This window comes from Capra hircus, chromosome 18 (genome assembly GCF_001704415.2).
Source record: "Capra hircus breed San Clemente chromosome 18, ASM170441v1, whole genome shotgun sequence".
Taxonomy (NCBI): domain Eukaryota; kingdom Metazoa; phylum Chordata; class Mammalia; order Artiodactyla; family Bovidae; genus Capra; species Capra hircus.
Window position 1 is genome coordinate 30,335,340 of NC_030825.1, and position 21,508 is coordinate 30,356,847.

The 21,508-nt window shown below is 39.7% G+C and overlaps 1 pseudogene; it reads right to left on the reverse strand.

Annotated features, from left to right (window-relative positions):
• LOC102172291 overlaps positions 1 to 21,508 on the reverse strand; it is a 148,809-nt pseudogene that overhangs the window by 11,579 nt on the left and 115,722 nt on the right.

The window sequence follows — 21,508 nt, forward strand, 5'->3', positions numbered from 1 at the left end:
GGTAGATATTAATTTGACTATACTAATAATCACTTTAAATATGAATGGTCTAGGGAATTCCCCAGCAGTCCAGTGTTTAGGACTCTATTTTTCAACTACGCACAGTTTCGACCCCTGATAGATGCCTGGTCAGGGAATCAGGGCACTAATTTCCTGCATGCTCCATGGCACAGCCCAGAAGAAAAAAAAAGATGAATAATCTAAACCCTTGAAATGAAAGTCAGAGATTGTTGCAGTAGATTTTTTTTAAAAATATTCAAAGTGTGTTGTCTATAAAAAATACACTTCAAGTATAGAGACTCAGATTAAAAGTACAGAAGCATTGTATTCTGTTGATAAAAATGTTCCCATGAGGATATAGTTAACAATTCTGACATTCTGCATATGTAATGGAATTAAGCAAAAAAAATAGGTATCCTTGGTGCCAGCCAGGTTTCTCACTGTTAGAGTGGGTGGTTGCAGACAAGCAAAGGGAGGAGGATAGAGTGACTTAACATGGTAATGAATTAGAGCTGGAGACTCTGTGGACTTGCCATCGCCTTACTATAGATTACAATGGTTACAAATAGAACTGTTATAGTTATGTCTATGTATGCCGATTAGTGGGCACATATTCATTTTTTTTGCTCAGCTTGCTAAGAGAGACTAGAAGAATCTCAATGACTGAAGCATGACCTTTCTACTGATACCTAGTCAATCACAAGGTATTTCTAATTTTGCAACAGGCACTGCTTCTGATTCTGCGTGTGTCCCAGGTAAGTTTCTTCTAGTCCTTTCAAAGAGGTTCCCTTGTATCTGAGTCAAACCCTTGCACAAATGTTCTGAGAGCCTGCTACATTCTTAAATCCTTTGCAGAGCTCTTTCCTCTAGTACTCTGCTCTGCATATGTCCCACCTTTCTTGAGCTTCCCAATCTATCAGCCTAATATCCCGAGCTCAGGGAATCTTCTGGGCTTTGTCTGAGTTTCCTCTTACTGCACTCCAGCTTGGAAAGTCCAGAGTTCAAACTGAGGTCATCTTAAATCTTACTTCATTTATTTTCTTATGTTTCAAAGATTTAATTTTGTAAATTTTGTCTGTTAACCTTGATTGTTATCAAATGGTAGTATTCAAGAAAAAACAAAACTTAAAATTAGGTTTTTAAAAAACTTTTTATTGGCCTATATTTGCTTTACATATTGTGATAGATTCAGATATACAGCAAAGTGAATCAGTTGTACATACAAATATATCCACTCTTTTTTTTTTAATAGAGTCTTTCCCTGGTGGCTCAGACGGTAAAGCGTCTGTCTACAATGAGGGAGACCTGGGTTCAATCCCTGGGTTGGGAAGATCCCCTGGAGAAGGAAATGCCAATCCACTCCAGTACTATTGCCTGGAAAATCCCATGGACAGAGGAGCCTGGTAGGCTACAGTCCATGGGGTCGCAAAGAGTCCCACACGACTGAGTGACTTCACTTTCACTTACCCATATAGGCCATTACAGAGTACTGAGTAGAGTTCCCTGTGGTATACAGCAGGTTCTTATTAGTTATCTGTTTTATATATAGTGCTGTGTATATTTCAGTCCCAATCTTCCAGTTCATCCCTCCTCTCTTATCCCCTGGTAATCACAAATTTGTTTTCTACATCTGCGACTTTATTTTGTGTCTTTTTTTGTAAATAAGTTCACTTTACCCTTTCTTAAGATTCCACATATGAGCAGTATCATACAATATGTGTCATTCTGTGCCATACTTCACTCAGTATGGCAGTCTCTTGGTCCATCCATGTTATTGCAAATGGCATTATTTTGTTGTTTTTTTTCATGGCTGAGTAATATTCCATTTTATACATGTACTACATCTTTATCCATTCCTCTGTTGATGGACATCTAGGTTGCTTCCATGTCCTAGCTATTGTAAATAGTACTGGAGTGAACATGAGATGTATGTATCTTTTTGAATCATGGTTTTCTCTGGGTTTGTGTCCAGGATTGGGGTTGCTGGGTCATCAATTCAGTTCTGTCACTCAGTCATATGAGACTCTGCCACCCCATGGACTGCAGCATGCCAGGCTTCCCTGTCCTTCACTATCTCCCAGAGTTTGCTCAAACTCATGTCCATCGAGTCAGTGATGCCATCCAACCATCTCATCCTCTGTCGTTCCCTTCCCCTCCTGCCTTCAATCTTTCCCAGCATCAGGGTCTTTTCCAATGAGTCAGTTCTTCACATCAGGTGGCCAAATTACTGGAGCCTCAGCTTTAGCATGGGTCATGTAGTAGTCCTATTTTTAGTCTTTTAAGGAAACTCCATACTGTTCTGCATAATGGCTTTACCAATTTACATTCCCATTAATAGTGTAGGAGAGTTCCCCTTTATCCATGTCCTTTCCTGCAGTTATTGTTCGTAAGTTTTTTGATAATGGCCATTGTGAATGGTGTGAGGTGATACCTCACTGTAGTTTTGATTTGCATTTTTCTAATAATCAGTGATGTTGAGCATCTTTTCATGTGCTTTTTTGCCACACGTATGTCTTCTTTTAGAGAAATATCTATTTAGGTCTTACACTTATTTTTCCATTGAGTTGTCTTTTTGATATTGAGCTGCATGAGCTGTTTGTATATTTTGGAGATTAATCTCTGTCTGTTGCTTTGTTTACCAATATTTTCTCCCATTGTGAGAAATGTCTTTTTAGTTTGTTTAGGGTTTCCTTTGCTGTGCAAAAGCTTTTAAGTTTAATTAGAAACCAATTCTTTATTTCTGTTTTTATTTTATTTACTCTGGAGGTGAATCAAAAAAGATCTTGCTGCAGCTTATGTCAAAGAGTGTTCTGCCTACATTTTTCTCTAAGAGTTTTATAGTATCCACTCTTACATTTGGGTCTTTAATCCATTTTGAGTTTTTGCATATAATGTTAAGGAGTGATCTAATTTTATTTGTTTACATGTAGGTGTCCAGTTTTGTTAAGAATTACTTGACATCCAAAATGTTTGTTTTTTAATTTACACTTATTTAAAAAAAACTAACATGCATAATGCCTGATATTAATGAGTTTGTTTATTTATAGGACACTAGGAACACAATAAATGAAAAGCACTCCTTCTTACAGTTATGTGTCCTTTTGTTCCAAAGGTCTATGAAATACAACATATTTTGGCAGGATAAATAATTATTTATTGAGACCTAGCTTATGAAAGAATTTTTTTGTATGAAAAAAAATCAGCAAAAGTAAAACCTCCACTGTCCTTCCTGTGCCTTGAAACTCTGAAATGGTTTAGTAACTGAATTTTTTTTCAGCCTTTCTGGGAACACACAATTTAATAGGTTAGTGGCAGGAGACACACCGATATCTTTATCAAGTAATTTTAACAGTAATACCGAGTAATACCTTGCTGGTTTCCTGTGAATAAGTAGGGGAAAAAAGGAGTAACCAGCTGTGCTCTGGGGCCATTACCTATCTGATTTCAGTCCATCTTCAAAATCTTCAGTTGCCTTTGGTTTGGGGGCCTCATTAAGGATCATGCTCCCCACAGGGAGGTTTGAAGTAAATCTACCCAGTTTATCTTCTGTCTACAAGAGCTGGCTGCTTCACAGTGTGAGACTGATGACCTTTACCAGGAGTTCTTGAACTTCTCTGTGAGAATGTGGGTGATAACACTCTGCTTGGCCTGCTCTTTCCCCTAGAGATTTTATGAAGCAATTTGCTGAAGATCCCTGCAGGTGAGGTAAGAGCAGAACTCAGCCCCAATTCCAGTTTCCAGGCTTTGTCTTTGACAGTTTCTGACAGCTCATAAATGGATTTGGTGTTAAGACTCTCCTTAGAGGCTTTTTTTTTTTTTTTTTTTAAAGAAGCAATTGTGGATGTTTGATGAATTCTTATTACTGGGGCTTCCTTTCCCCGGACGTGTTGCACAGTCATGCAGTCAACAGTAAAATATATAAGTGCACATAAATGATCCCTGTATTGTGCAAATTGCAGCCGAAGACAAGCAATTATGTGGGGGAGTACATTAGGTAATACTGTTTTGCTTAGTTTCAGAGCCTCGGCTTTATTTCTGGTGTTGAACTCAATTTCCATATTACTCAGAAGACATTGATCATTACTAGCCTAAGTAAATATTCGTTTTGATTGTCTCAGCAGGCAATCTCAGTGGTCATATTTCAGCTCCTCATGCAAGCAGAAAGGAAACCTTTGATAGATATTTTGGTTGGTCTCTGCCATTACAAAATATGCCCAAGCAGGTGTAGAATAATAATAACATGAAAGAAGGCCTTGTAAACACGAACCTGCATCGCAGAAGTAATGCAGTGGGTTGATCTCATGTGATCATCCAAAGAACACACAGAAGTACAATCATTATACCCTCACTAGGGGTTGGTAAACAAAAGCACAGAGACTGTGAGGCTTGTCTACATTCCCGGGGCTAATAAGAAGTTCAGCATCAACTTGAACTGAGAAACCTAATATGCTTAGTACAGTGACGATCCAAATACAAGTTAGACAAATTATTCATTCCCTCTCTCTCTCCTGGTCTTCTCCACCCCACTTTGATATCACAGTCTTCCTAATTCTCTCTCTCTTTTTCTCTTGCTCTCACTCAACAGAGGAAGAGAAAGCCACGAAGAAAATAAAAAGCTCCTTAACCAAATCTTTTATTTTTATTTTTTTGAGAAACCTTCATGTTGTTTTCTATAGTGCCTATGCCATTTTACGGGTTTCCCTGGTAGCTCAGGTGGTAAAGAATCTGTATGCAATGCAAGAGACCCAAGTTCAATCCCTGGGTCAGGAAGGTCCCATGAAGAAGGGAATGGCAATCCACTCCAGTATTCTTGCCTGAGAATCCCAAGGACAGAGGAGCCTGGTGAATTACAGTCCATGGGGTCGCAAAGAGTCCTGCCATTTTACATTATTTTCACGATAGCCAAGAATTGGAAACAAGCTGATTCCCTTCAACTCATGAATGGAAAAATAAAATGTGGTATTTACATACAACTGAATTAATTGTTCAGCCCTAAAAAGAAGGAAATCCTGCCTATGCATATGGGTCAATCTTGAGGACTTCATGCTAGGTGAAATAAGACAGCCACAGAAAGGCATATAATGTGTGATCCCACTTATGTGAGATTATCTGAAAACAGTCACTTTCTTGGAAGCAGACAGCAGAATAGTGCTTGCCAGGGGTTGGGGGATGGCAAAGGAACAGGAAGATGTTGTGCTAGGGGTATAAAGTTTCAGTTCTGAAAGGTGAATAAGTTCTAGAAACCTTCTCAGCAACAGTGTCCCTATCGTTAACAATACTATACTCAACACTTATAAATTTGGGAGGCTAGATCTCATGTTAAGTGTTTCTAACTCATGTACACACAGACACACAATTACACTTTAAAGCCTGCTCCAACCTATTGTCAGCCTCCATACCACCCACATACACCTATTTGTTCAAGCCCAATTTTCAAGTTTTGCCAGAACACCAAGATATTTCCTAAGCTGGTCACAACACAATGATGTCTCCTTGTAATACGTGTTCTCCTCTGGATAATTCTGAACTCTGTTCCCTGTCTTGAAAATTGTTGTTGTTTAGTTACTAAGTCATGTCTGACTCTACCTAGTTTTTGATTGCATCCTCTTCAAAAGTGCTCTGCTGTATGTCTCATAGCAATTTGGTCATGAGTATTTTTTTAAATTGTTATACTACTACATACTGAATTTTCCAGAAAACTCTGAGCTTCTACAAGGCAACCACAAACCTTTTAGATCTCCGCCCCCAAACCCTTGACATTTATTTATTAAGCATCTCATGAATTCAAGAGGTTCTTTTCCATGAACTCTCTCACAGGCACTTTTAAAACCACTCTTGAACTCAGACTTACTGTCGAGTTTCCAAAAACTAGAGATATATAGAATGAAAATGGCATATACCTAAACATACACAAACAAGATTAAACAACTAGTATTAGTATGCTCATTTTAAACAACCAGTCTTAGCATACTCATTTTACAGATGGGAAAAAATAGGCTTTAGAGAAATAATGTTATTCACATAATTCATACACAGTGAAAGCTGGAGGCTAGTCAGGCTGATTCAGAGCATGAAGCATACTCAAATGTATATACTTTTCATCTTCAAGCATAGTTATTTCCCATCTACTGTTTTAATGTGTACAGAACTTATTAAATCAGATATGTTCACTTTCACTTTATTCTTTATTATTCCCAACAACGATGATATTTTTACAAATTAAGACTTGGGAAGTGAAATAACTTGTTCAAACTCATATTCCTAGTAACTAGTGGTGGAACCACAATTTGAATTTTACCCGTTTACATGCAAAGACTTGCAATATCTTCATCAAGGAGAGTGTTATTGTCCAAAGCTTCATGATTAATAAAAATGTGAACATAATATACTGCTTATTCAAACAGAGCTCACATGCAGTAGATCTGTATACAATCAAGTTTATTGTGAACACAGTGAACATGTGTGTCTTTATGTGATTGTTTAGAGTGGTAATTATTTTCTTTAGTATAGGAAGTTGATGCCTTTAATTTGCTACAAACAAGAGACGCCAAATTGTTACCCCTGTACGGTATTTTCAAGTGATTCCTCCTATTTTCCCTGTCCCATTTTCAGATCCTTTCTCAATTCCTATCAGAATTATTGTCCTTTAATGAAATAGTATTCTCTTGGGTATTCTGGTCTACGAGTTATTCCTAGCAGCCATCCAAATGGTTCTACCAAGTGTCACATTTCACCTAAATTGATACTAAAGCCGTTTAGCATAGGCTAATTAAAATTTGGATGTCCTTCATAAACATGCCACATTACTGATGACAATGAGCTCTGTCATCATTACAGAGTACATTACTTTTGTAGATGTGCATTATAAAGTATCCTGGAGTTATTTATTATGTTTTCATGAGCATTAGGGTAATTCATTTTTTCTACTTAAGAAGAATATTGATTTTAATAATATTAAAATAACAGGATTTTGAACTCCAGTCTACACCCTTCTCTAACTTTCTCTCCTCCCACTTATCTCTCAGTTTTTCTGTTTTCTTCTCCTCAGAGTATAGAAAGCATGGACCATTTCTTGGGAATAAGATAACATTGGCCAAACAAATTCCCTATGTCCGTAAGACTTAAGTGCAGTGTTGAGGTCAATTTCAACTTATTATGTTCTTATTTTTAAGAACATTATATTCATTATATTATTAATCTCAGTTAAAGATATCACAAATTACTCAAATGAGATGTTATTTTCTAATGAATTTGCTCAGGAATATTGGCTGGAGACAAGGCTTTAGAGTTTAAATTAGAAGATTGTTTTTCATACAGTAATAATTTTCCATCACCCCCAACTTTGCAAGTACATGATTGGAAAATCATGCAAGTGAGTTGAAGACAAACTTGGTTTTTGGTTTTGTGAAATAATTAGTCAGAATTACTCAGACTCTTCCTAGAACAATTTACTAATTTGTTGCCTGGGATGACTGTGTAATAAAATTAAGGGGAAAAAGGATAGGCTGTGGAGTCAAACGTGGCTTTAGTTTAGTCATGCATAAAATAAAGATAATAATAGTATCAACTCCTAGAAATATTTTAAGAATTCAGTAAGATAATGCCTATGAAGGTCTTGGATTTCCCTAGTGGCTGAGACGGTAAAGCACCTGCCTACAATGCGGGAGACCCGGGTTCAACCCCTTAGTCGGGAAGATCTCCGAGAGAAGGAAATGGCAATCCACTCCAATATTCTTGCCTGGAAAATCCCGTGGATGGAGGAGCCTGGTAGGCTACAGTCCATGGGGTCGCAAAGAGATGGACATGACTGAGCGATTTCACATACACATGAAGGTCTTAGAAAAATTCCTAGAACATAATAGTGTTAACTAAATGAAAAGAATGATGTTGAAGGTAGACAGGAGGTCAAAACATTTCATAACATATTCTCTGCAGTTCTTGCCTTAGGCTAATGTGCTATGTAGTAAGGCTAAGAACAGGCTAGCCAGTCCTCACTAATGGTTTGTCTGCTTTGTGCACAGTTGCAGAGGATGAGCAGGTCTTTTCTAGGTTTCTGAAAAGTCCGTGAAAACAGAGCCATCTCTGCAGCTCTTACTCTAAGAAGTCCCCTCTGTCTCCTCCTCAATTCACCGTTGCTTCTTAACTACCAAGGTGGTTAAGAATCTGTCCCTCAAATCTATGAAGATTAATTGTTATGCAAATGAACTACAGTTTATTTTTTTTAATTCTAACCCCTTTCACGGAAAAAAGAAAAAAGAGTAGTAAATGGATTTACTTCCCAAGGGCTTCCTAGGTGACACTAGTGATAAAGAATAAAGGCATCAGAGACACAGGATCCATCCTTGGATTGGGAAGACCCCCTGGAGGAGGGCATGGCAACCCACTCTGGTATTCTTGTCTGGAAAATCCCATGAATAGAGGAGCCTGGCAGACTACACTCCATAGGGTCACACAGAGTTGGACATGACTGAAGGGACTTACCACACACTCACAAATGGATAGCTAAATATTATGGGCAGAAATATAATTTAGGAAGTTGTTGAGTAGCCCAGATGATGGATATTGAATAGCAGCAATAAATGAAAATGAAAAAAAAAAAAAAACAATTTAGAGAGACTAGGTTGAGACAATTGAAAGGACTTAGGTTTAAATCCAATATCTAGCATATTTACATTAAAAATGCTTTTAAATAAAAGTTTTAAATGTTTGGATTGTGTGAGACCTTTTATCTGACTTTCCCTACCTTTATCGCAAATCGGTCATTCAGGTGAGGTATGTCAGGAAAAGGCAGAATGTGGTAAAAATACCAATGTGTATTCCTAACAATTTACAACTAATGTTCAGCCACATAAGTGATAGATTCAGAGACCTTTCAATGTTCCCCTTCATTGTGTATTGGCATAGAAATATCAATTTGTAAAACTTATGTCAAAATAATTCTAAGTTGGGGGCTTTGAGCATGAAGATTTATCCTGGAGATAATTGCAATGAAGGGAAGTTACACCTTGAAAGGTAAGATCCTATCAGTGTGGTGATTGACAGCAAATTATAGTGGTGTTGATGACAGATCTATAATTACATTACAAATATTTATCTCCAGGAAATCGTCTCTGAATTGCTTCTCACATGGTATGACTTGTCTTCCCCTCCTTCCTTTGCTGAGATCTATTACGATTGACATCAAATTTCCGCTGTAAAAAAAATTAATTTAATTAAAGCTTGGCTAATAAATGACCACCTAATCTGAAGGCAGATATTTTTCCTGGCTTCTATAAACTTACCCTCCAAGAAAACAGCAAATGCCGGTAGAACTGGCATCTTGCTGAAATCCATGTATACTGAAAAGGAATTGTTCAGAAAGTTCTCCAGCTGAAATCCTTACCCAGCCAAACATATGTTGAGCTCTTGCACAATTGAGCATGCATTTGAGTTCCCAGTGCCATCAGTTCAGTTCAGTCACTTAATTGTGTCAAACTCTTTGCAATCCCATGGACTGCAGCACACCAGGCCTCCTGTCCATCATCAGCTCCCAGAGTTTACCCAAACTCATGTCCATTGAGTCAGTGATGATATCCAACCATCTCATTCTCTGTTGTCCCCTCCTCCTCCTTCCTTCAATCTTTCCCAGCATCAGGGTCTTTTCAAATGAGTCATCTCTTTGCATCGGGTGGCCAAAGTATTGGAGCTTCAGCTTCAACATCAATCCTTCCAATGAACAGTCAGGACTGATCTCCTTTAGGATGGACTGGTTGGATTGCCTTGCAGTCCAAGGGACTCTTAAGAGTCTTCTCCAACACCACAGTTCAAAAGCATCAATTCTTCAGTGCTCAGCTTTCTTTATAGTCCAACTCTCACATCCATACATGCCTACTGGAAAAACCTTAGCCTTGGTGCAATAGACTGTGCACCAAAAGAGTTATTGCAGGAATAATGATATATTGAAATTAACTTTTAAATTCCCTTGATTCTATGAAGCAATTTATCAGATTTTTGCCAAATGATCTCTTAAATCTATCCTCCCTTTGATATCTAATTGTCACTGTAACCCAGGTCTTTCAACTCTGTTCACTTGGATTCTTGCTACATCCCCTTGTTGACTATCTCTAAGCTTCTAGTTGATAGGTTTAGCTACTGTAGTTTAATACAGTCATAGCATTTGGCATGAATATGTATGCTTAGGAGGCAAGATGGCTTTTTATTGCCTCCCAGATGAAACCCAAACTCTTTGATCTGGCCTTTATCAAAGATGTAATGAGAAGCCACGATATGCTAATTCTGGAGTTAATAATAGAAAATATGAATACCATACTAGATAACTATTTTCAGTTCCAACATGTGGGAAAAATGCTTCTAGTTTTCCCTTGAACCTTCTATTGCATCCCCCAACAATACTATGATCTGGGCCCAGTTTTTAAGCTACTGTTACAGATGGAAAACTGAGGCACATAAAAGTTATTCCAGATCAAGCTACTTACCATCGCTATTCAAATGCTCCTCAGTAGATTCCTAAATCCAGTTGCCTTTTGCCTAAGACACCAGTTCTCACTGAAGAGAAAATCAGGAAGCAAGCAACCATTTGCTATTGCTTATTAATTATTAATGAATATTAAGGATACAAACTCTTGAAAAAAAAAACACCTGAGAAAATACTAAATCCAAATAAATATCCCTCTGTGGCATTTATAGTCTTGAGTACATCGTGGAAAATGGCAGGAAGGAAGTTACTAATGACAAGTAATAGAGATCGTGTTTGCAGCTGGGTATATTATGTTGTGGCAAAATATCTTCTCAACTATTTTGCCTGGTTATTTTCATTTCTTCCAAGAAATCAATGCTGTTGGAGATGGATGACAGCAGTGAGCTGGCAAGTATGATTGCACTGTGAGTAGCAAGCTCTTTCCGTAGATGTGCTTTTACACACTGCAATTTCCTCTCCAAGAACAAAGGTCACGCAATTCTCTGAACTGCCAGGCAAGAGCCAGGGCACGTTGGCTGATGCTCCTCCTCCTACTCATGTGGATAAACTAGGAAGTTGTTGGAGACAGGTGCTACTGGAGGTTTAGCAATTACTTTGCTAGCGTAATTCCCTTTAAATTGGAAACTAATGTGATTCCTTGTTATGTAGAGCTATCTGCAGGTGGAGGAAGATGGGTCACAAAAGAAATTTGATTTTGCTTGTCATTAATCTTTAATTTGCTTTAGAGCCATATTTAAGCTCTTTTTTCAGTTCAATTCAGTTGCTCAGTTGTGTCCAACTCTATGCAACCCCAAGTACTGCAGCACGCCAGGCTTCCCTGTCCATCACCGACTCCCAGAGCTTTCTCAAACTCATGTCCATTGAGTCGGTGATGCCATCCAACCTTTTCATCCTCTGTCATCCTCTTCTCCTCCTGCCTTCAATCTTTTCCAGCATCAGGGTCTTTTCCAGTGAGTTGGTTCTTCGAATCAGGTGGCCAAAGTATTAGAGCTTCAGCTTCAGCATCAGTCCTTGCAATGAATATTCAGGGCTGATTTCCTTTAGGATGGGCTGGTTGTATCTCCTTGCTGTCCAAGGGACTCTCAAGAGTCATCTCCAATACCACAGTTCAAAAGCATCAATTCTTAAGCGCTCAGCTTTCTTTATAGTCCCACTCTCATATCCATACATGACTATTGAAAAACCATAACTTTGACTGGATAGACCTATGTTGGCAAAGTAATGTTTCTGCTTTTTAATATGCTGCCTAGGTTTGTCATAGCTTTTCTTCCAAGGAGCAACCATCTTTTAACTTAAAGCTCTTTTTTAAATTTTTAAGCTCGTTTTTATTTTCTATAATTTTCCTTTTTGTAAAAGGCAACATTCCTCCTTGATTATCAGGCCAACAACAAAAAGGATTATTTATTTCAGATGCATTGATCGCAACATGCTTTGTACAGACTTACTGTGAGTCTATAAGGGGAGAGAAATCTGTGTTCTATATCTAAAATGCAATGTTTCTAAAGTCTGACAATAAAAATTCATCTTAAGAGAAATGATGTTACCCAGAACTGTTCTTTTAATATATGACCATAACCCTGTGCACTCAATCACTTAATCATTTCCTGACTCTTTGTGGCTCTGTGGACTGTAGCCCTCCAGGCTCCTCTTCCCATGGAATTTTTCAGGCAAGAATACTGGAGTGGGTTGCCATTTCCTTCTGGGGATCTTCCTGACCCAGGCCTTAAACCTGCCTCTGTTAAGTCACCTGCATTGACAGGCAGATTCTTTATCCTTAGCACCACCTGGGAAGCCAGACCCTAACCCTAACCCTAGAATCTTGTCAGACTGGATGGTGGATATACACACACACACAGTCATGACCTGCCAAAGTAGCTTAATATTTTCGGTTGCCTCTTCTACATTTTTTCACGGTACTTCACTACATCTAGCCTTCATAGTCTTTCACAGTAACTATCGTAATAGATTCCAAATTGAATTGTTGCCTTTGCTTTTGTTATGTACCAATATTTTCTCCACACCTCCACTGGAGAGGTGCTTCTAAAACCACAAACTGATCATGCCAGTCCTCAGCTGAAAGTCACTCAGAATTTCCATGTTGGTAACAGGCTAAATTTCTCATTTTTAAGAATGACAATTGAAGTCCTTTACCATCTGATCCTGGTCCATGTCTCTAGTTTCATCTCTTAACATCATATCTTGCTCTGCAGCCACTGTGTTTATTCTGCCTTTTGCAGGACACAATGTTATCTTTTGCAGATGTCATGCTTCTTCATGAAACCTATTTCTGTTGTTACATTGTCAAGAAACGAAAGTCAAGTTAGTGTAAGGAAACAGAGGTTCTCATCAGAAAGATTCTAGAGTTTCGGAGAGAATTGAATGTTCAATAAGTAAACCATACAGAGGGCAAAAGTATTGATACTACTTTTCCCAGAGATGAGAATCCAGCCAGATCTCTCTCTGGCGTAAGTCTCTGCCTCCCCTGTCTGCTGGCATTATCCTCTCTCACTGAACACTGGCTTCTCCCCTGCGGTGTGTTGAGAAGCAGAGCTGCCAAAACACGCAGAAGAACATCACAGTCTCAAGCTTCTGTTACTAGAAATGGTGAAGTCTCTTTTACAGTTCTATTTTTAAAACCCCGAAAAGTATTTGAATTGACCCATTTGGATCAGTAGTCTATTGACTGCTAGATTGTCAGTGAGGGAGGTCAGTTGAATTCAGTTCAGTCACTCAGTTATGTCTGACTCTTTGTGACCCCATGGACTGAAGCATGCCAGGCTCTCCTGTCCATCACCAACTCCTGGAGCTTGCTCAGACTCATGTCCATCAAGTCAGTGATGCAATCCAACCACCTCATCCTCTGTCGTCCCCTTCTCTCAACTTCAGTCTTTCCCAGCATCAGGGTCTTTTCCAATGAGTCAGCTCTTCACATGAGGTGGCCAAAGTATTGGAGTTTCAGCTTCAGCATCAGTCATTCCAATGAATATTCAGGATTGATATCCTTTAGGATTGACTGGTTTGATCTTCTTGCACTTCAGGGGGCTCTCAAGAGTCTTCTCCAATACCACCATTGTTCAAAAGTATCAATTTCATCTTTTTGTAACGGCTTTAAGTATGCATAGATTAGCTGTTATATTTTTATTTTTACCCTTCCTTGCTACAGTTGGTGCTATAAATGATGAATGCAGCACTTTAACATCAAAGGGAGGCCAAGATCTTATTAAAAGAAATATGGGTGTTCCAGCTGAAAACTTTTGGTCGAAGTGAGAGAGGAACAGTTTACCAAAGTCAAGAGAGGATGAGCAGTGGGGAAGAGAAATAAGGGCTTATACCTCAAAGAGATATCTTCTTCTTTTCCATCAACACCCTCTCTAGGTGTCACCCCAAACAGATGCCTTTTTCATGTTTCAGTCTGTCTGGCTAGCTTGTCTGGCTAGCTTAGATCTCTCTTCTTTTAAACATGCATAATTATCTATTTTGTAACCACTTGGTAACTTCTGTTTTCTAACAATAGAACACATTTTTGGAATGGAGAGAGAAAAAGAAACTGGGTTACAACATTCCTTTTTTTCAATTCATATATATGTGTGCACATTCCCTGAGCATATATGCAGAGTGATGGTCTGAGAGGAGGATGACACCAAATTTGCAGCAGTGTAGTGGGAAAAGTTTACTCTTGCCTGGAAAATCCCATGGATGGAGGAGCCTGGTAGGCTGCAGTCCATGAGGTCACTAAGAGTCAGACACAACTGAGTGACTTCACTTTGACTTTTCACTTTCATGCATTGGAGAAGGAAATGGCAACCCACTCCAGTGTTCTTGCCTGGAGAATCCCAGAGATGGGGGAGCCAGGTGGGCTGCCATCTATGGGGTCACACAGAGTCAGACACGACTGAAGTGACTTAGCAGCAGCAGCAGCAGTGGGAACAGTTTATTTTTGCATCTCTTTGTAATGGCTTTAAGTATGCATAGATGAGCTGTTGTATTTTTATTTTTACCCTTTCTTGCTACAGTTGGTACCATAAATTAAGCATTCTATGCTGTTAAATGGCTTCTCTGGTACCTCAGATGGTAAAGAATCTGCCTGTAATGCAAGAGACCTGGGTTCAATCCCTGGGTTGGGAAGACCCCTGCAGAAGGGAGTGGCAACCCACTCCAGTATTCTTGCCTGGAGAATTCCAGGGACAGAGGAGCCTGTTTGGACAGTCCGTGAGGTTGCAAAGAGTTGAACATGACTGAGTGACTAACACTTTCACTTTTCACTTCATGCTATTAAAATTTTTTTGTGAATATTTTTAATGCCCACATAATATCCTACAATATAGTATATTTAAACTCCCCTCAATTGCTGAGCATTTATTTATACTTCATCTTGCAAATTTTTTGGGTCAAGGAATTACAATATATAAGCTTTTTCCCTGTACATAAATTTCTAGAGCTGGAATTACAGGGTCAAAATATGTGTACATTTTAATGTTTTTCATTCATAATGACTGATTATTTTTAATATACAGTCTTGACCATAGTATATAAAGTTATTTGTTTTAGGATAGACTTGCCAGACTTTTATGTTATTTTTTTAAGCAATGATCTGATAGGAAAAAAATGAGTTTCATGTTTTTTAATTTGCATTTACTTATTTTTATAAAGTTTTCCATACATTTGTGAAGCACTCACTTCTTATCTCAGAGAAGGCAATGGCACCCCACTCCAGCACTCTTGCCTGGAAAATCCCATGGATGGAGGAGCCTGGTGGGCTGCAGTCCATGGGGTCTCTAAGAGTCGGACACGACTGAGAGACTTCACTTTCACTTTTCACTTTCATGCACTGGAGAAGGAAATGGCAACCCACTCCAGAGTTCTTGCCTGGAGAATCCCAGGGACTGGGGAGCCTGGTGGGCTGCCGTCTATGGGGTCACATAGAGTCAGACACGACTGAAGCGACTTAGCAGCAGCAGCAGCATCACTTCTTATCTTTTGAGTTGTGCAAGTCAATTACCATTTCAAATGGGATTTCACACAAATGGGATTGTCATACAAATCATTAGCACAAACATTAAGAATATTAACTGTATCCAAAATTAGAGTTATGAATTTATTAACAGCTTTAGTGATTATATAAATTTTGTTGCTGTTTTGTATAACGGTTTGACCACTTCTAAACTTTAGAAAAATTTCTTCTGTACATATGTGTTCTAATTTAAAGGGGAAAAAATGCCAAATTTATCCATCCTTCAGTTATAACTATTACACCCAAGAATCATTTTATGCATTTGGAGAATGAAAGAGTATACTGCTATGTTTGGATTTTGCCCACAGATTTCTATTTTAAAAACTTGAGGGATTAGAAGAGCCAGAGAAACAGTCTATTAAAGGAAAGAGCACAAGCATGAGAGAAGGAAGACAGGAAATCTCTTCCTATCCTGATCGTTGACTCTTGAGAAGTTACTGCTTTCCTCAGGACTAAAATTCCTTCATGACAAGAACGAATTAGTCATGATGATTACGAGTGTGTTCATTTCAGCTCAAACATTTTATAATTTTATAGAAACAGCACTTTCTGGTAAGTATGTGGGGCAGAAAAATACTCAAGGAAACATAACAAATATGGTGATTGTCTGAAATGGTCACCATACTGGGACATATGTCCAAGTGTTTTCTTAAGAAATTTTTGAGAGCTCTGGTATTCATTTCCTACATGCCCATAATAACAAAGTACCACAAACTGGCTGATTGCAAAAAACGGAAATTCATTCATTCTGTCATAGATCCAGAGGTGACGTGTCCGAGCTCAAGGTGTTAGTAGGGTCATGCTCCCTCTGAGGCTCTGTGGGTCAAGTCCTTCTGAGCTTCTTACCAGCTCCTGATGGTACTCATTGACCTTTGATATTTCTCAGCCTGCAGCTGCCTCATGCTGTTCTCTGCCTCTGTCATCACATGAAATCCTCCTTTTGTGTCTTTTCCCTTCTTGTGAGAACACCAGTCATCTTTGGATTTGAGCTCACCCAATTGACCTCATCTTAAATTGAATGCATGTCCAAAGACCCTTTTTCCAAAATACAGTCACATTCACAGGTACCAGTGGTTAAGTTTTCAGTATTATCTTTTGGGGGACACAATGCAACCCATAATACCCCCCCACACACACTTTTATTTTTATTGAGTTTAAGATGCCCTGTTGTCTCAGTTCCAGAGAGATGAGCAAGGACCAAGTCTGAAAGGTTACCCACAATGACTCCTGTCCTATCCGACTCTTTGCGACCCCCTGGACTGCAGCCCACAGACTCCTCCATCCATGGGATTTTCAAGGCAAGAGTACTGAAGTGGGTTGCCATTGCCTTCTCTGGGAATAAGAGCTGAGTTCTGTGTAAATGACTCCCCAAGCCTTTTACGTGTATAGGGATCACCTCTATTATGGATTCTCTGGTGTTTACTAAGATCTGACCTCTGTCTGAAGGCTTTGCCACATTCATCACATTGGTAGGGTTTCTCCCCAGTGTGGATTCTCTGATGCGGAATGAGGCTGATGATTCCTCAGAAGGCATTCCTACACCCATCGCATTTATAGGGCCTCTCTCCAGTGTGCATTTTCTGATGTTCCTTGAGGACTGATCTTTGAGTGAAAGCCTTCCCACACTTATCACATTTATAGGATCTCTCTCCAGTGTGAATTCGTTGGTGTTCTATAAGGCTTGTCCTCTAAATACAGGCTTTTCCACATACATCACATTTGTAGGGTTTCTCTCCATTGTGGATTCTCTGATGCTGCTCTGAAGGCCGCTCTGACTGAAGGACTTCCCACATTCCTTACACTGATAGCAGTTTTCTTTGTGGTGGACCTCTCCATTTTCATCACATGTAGGTTCTTTATCTTCCCTTGAATAGTCAGAAGACTCTCCTGTTTTTCCTTCAGGTTCATATGTTTTTTCATACCTAGCTGGTTGAGACATTTCATTTTCAAATTTGCTAGCTATATTCCCATATGGTTTCATTTCTTAAGAAACTTCTTGCTTTAAATTCCTATACTCATTTCCAGTCTCAATATCTTGCTTCTGTTGGGCTTCAAGTTCTGCAGATTCACACTCTGGCTGGGCTTGCACAGACGGAAGTCGGAAGGCACATTCTGGGTTCTTGTTCTGTTCTTAGAGGTACGATCTCCTGTAAGAACATTTCCTGTTCCTCAGTGCCGACTGAGACCTGATATCCTGGCTCATCCAACTCTCTCTCTAAATCCCCCAGCACAGTCACCACCTCTTCCCCACTCTCTGGATACTGTTCCTGGACCCAGGCTTGGAGCTCCTCAGGCAAGATGGTCAGGAACTGCTCCAGCACCAGCAGTTCCAGAATCTGCTCTTTGGTGTGGGTCTCTGGCTTCAGCCACTGATGGCAAAGTTCCCAGAGTCAGCTCAAAGCCTCATGGGGCTCAGATGTTTCCTGGTAGCAGAAGTGCCTGAAGTACCATCGGAAGACCTCCCTGCTGTGGGTGTTGTTCTTTTGCAGGTTCTGATCCTGAGCAGTGGCATATTTATGCTCCTCCTCCATCTCCTCTTCCTCTATCTTTACTTCCAAAAGTTCTTCCTGGTCCTTCTTGGCCTGGGTAAGTGAGCACCAGAGGACGCCCAGCTCCAGCCTGGCCCGATGACAGCCAGCAGCCCACCCGCCGTGTCTGCAACAAAAGCTCACTCAACTGCAGCCCAAGGGGGCCAGCAGAAGTTTCCCTACTGGATTCAAGAGGGTGAAATGCTTGGCATTGCAAACCATCAAATGCACAAGTGTTCATCCTTGGCCCCCATGTCATACACAGAGATCTCACAGATGAGAGAGGGGTGAGAATGAAGACAGAACTGAGAAGAGAAAACATGTCTAGAGGGAAATAGAGAGCTTAGGGATTGACCTCAAGTTCCATGTATTTCTTCGTAACTGAGAAATCAACTCCTCTCTGGGGGCAAAAAAAAAAAAAAAAAAAAAAAAAAAATTGGTCAAAGTCTTAGGGCTTATAAAAGGTACAGTTTAGTTCAGTTCAGTTCAGTCACTCAGTCATGTCCGACTCTTTGCGACCCCATGAATCACAGCATGCCAGGCCTCCCTGTCCATCACCATCTCCTGGAGTTCACTCAGACTCACATCCATCGAGTCGGTGATGCCATCCAGCCATCTCATCCTCTGTCATCCCCTTCTCCTCCATCCCCCAATCCCTCCCAGCATCAGAGTCTTTTCCAATGAGTCAACTCTTTTCATGAGGTGGCCAAAGTACTGGAGTTTCAGCTTTAGCATCATTCCTTCCAAAGAAATCCCAGGGCTAATCGCCTTCAGAATGGCCTGGTTGGATCTCCTTGCAGTCCAAGGGACTCTCAAGAGTTCGAAAGTATCAATTCTTCAGCACTCAGTTTTCTTCACAGTCCAACTCTTACATCCATACATGACCACAGGAAAAACCATAGCCTTGACTAAATGGACCTTTGTTGGCAAAGTAATGTCTCTGCTTTTGAATATGCTATCTAGGTTGGTCATAACTTTTCTTCCAAGGAGTAAGCATCTTTTAATTTTATGGCTGCAGTCACCACCTGCAGTGATTTTGGAGCCCCCCAAAATAAAGTCTGACACTGTTTCCACTGTTTCCCCATCTATTTCCCATGAAGTGATGGGACCGGATGCCATGATCTTCATTTTCTCAATGTTGAGCTTTAAGTCAACTTTTTCACTCTCCACTTTCACTTTCATCAAGAGGCTTTTTAGTTCCTCTTCACTTTCTGCCATAAGGGTGGTGTCATCTGCATATCTGAGGTTATTGATATTTCTCCCGGCAATCTTGATTCCAGCTTGTGCTTCTTCCAGCCCAGCATTTCTCACGATGTACTCTGCATATAAGTTAAATAAGCAGGGTGACAATATACAGCCTTGACGTACTCTTTTTCCTATTTGGAACCGTAAAAGGTACAGAAAGGTTTAAGTTTACTCAGAGGTTATGACTTTAAGTGCACATTCTTAATTGTAGCACTCTACCTCTATTATTTAACATCACTGAGCCTTGGGTACGTTATCTATAAAATGGTACAATAATCGCCTGCTTCAGAGGACCACTGGGAGAAAAAGTAGGCATCTGACAAAAGATGAAAAACTCTAAAAATATGACTTTTACTGTGGAGCTTACATTCTGTTTTCCAGAAGTGGCTTCTTTAATCTTTTCTCACTAGATTGGTGGCTCCTTGCAGGTAAGAACTTTGATGTCTCTCTCTCTCAATGCCTGGAACATCAGCACTAAGTCAGAACTTCCTGAAAGAGTGAAAGCTTGAACATCTAGGACTTCCCTGATGGTCCAGTGGTTAAGATTTTGCCTTCCAATTCAGGGAGCATGGGTTCAATTCCTGACTGAGGAGCTAAAATCCCACATACTTTGCAGCCCAAAACCATAAAACAGAAGCAATATTGTAACAAATTTAATAAAGACTTCAAAAATGGTCCACATTAAAAAAAAAATCTTAAAAAAAAGGATGAACAATTCAACAAAATGTTGGAAACAGTTGGAAACAAGTTTCCAAGTGATCAGAATTACAGCTACCATCAGGGAGATTTCAGATTGCTTGTTCTTCCTATTATGTCTGTCCCAGTGATAGACAGGATGTGAGAGCAAAGACAAGAAGAAGAGAAATGACCTGATAAAGGAGTGGATACTAGAAATTAGAAAACTAGTATGTGAATGACAAAGAGGCAAAGCAGGGCCTTGGGAGGCTCATAATTGAATGCATATTTGTGAAGAGGACTTGGGTGTAATGACTGCTGTTCCTTCCCTTGTAAAGCTTAATTAGACACGATGCCAGGTGTTCCCACCCTGTTTGACCCTCTGGATTACTTGCAGTGTTCTTTGCTCTTCTTTCATTAATTCCTGTGCACATGAGCTCAATCTTTAGAGGCAACACAAGGTTATTAGGAAGGAAGAGCTGGAGAGTTTTTCAGTGTTCATTCTCCATTCCCCAAACTCATACTTTGAGCAAAATGTGAGAAACTGACAGTTATTAAATTGCAGAAGAGACTACTCTAGCTGGGCACTGAGGTCAGCTACCCATCAGGCAGGCTACAGGGGCTCCAGGGTTGGGGGAGATCAATACGCTTAAGAACAACTGGAAGTTAAATGCTTTTCTGTGATCTAGTCTAATGGCTGCTGCTGGCTTTGCTCAAAAGATCATCCTTCCCTTTCACCTGTCGTATCTACTTATTTTTTTTGTCAGTATCTGACATCAGCTTTCTAGGATGTCCTTATAAGAAAGAATTCTGTTGTTGAAATATCATCAGAAGAAACTATTGCCTTCCCAGGTGTTTTTTTTTTTTTTTTTTTTTTTCGTCTATTCAAGGAATAAGTGCCAGGAACTAATCTTGGCTTCCCAACTGGCACAGTGGTAAAGCATCTCCCTGCCAATGCAGGAGACACAAGAGACAGGCATTCGATCCCTGGGTCAGGAAGATTCCCTGGAGTAGGAAATGGCAACCCACTCCAGTATTCTTGTCTGGAAAAATCCATGGATAGAGGAGCCTGGCAGGTCAGAAAGAGTCGGACATGATTGATCACACACACTGCATACAAAGAGCCGGTGAAAGGAGGCAGGAAAAACCGTTCAAAGACTGAGGGTTTACTGCTGCTGAAGCCCGGAAGGCAGCTAATATTTGTTGAATTACATTGCAATTGTTAATCAGTGAATCCATACATCAAGCCCACAAAGTAGATTTTGCTATCTCCACTTTCTTTTTCTCTTCCACTATAGTATAGAACGGAATATTGAATGTTCTGTGCTATACGGTAGGTCTTGCTGTTTACTCATCTATGTATAATAATTTGCCAAGCTGAAATGATCTCTTCTTTAGAAATCAGGAAGATGAAAATCAGGAATGTTAAGAATCATATTCTTAGTCACAAAATATGTTCTGGCAGAGTCTGGTTTTGACCAGATCTGTTGAGTCTTTGTGTTATGCCTCTCTGCCCATGGAGAAGTAGAAAGAATTGAGTGTTAGAGCAAAAACAATTATTTAGTGCTTTCT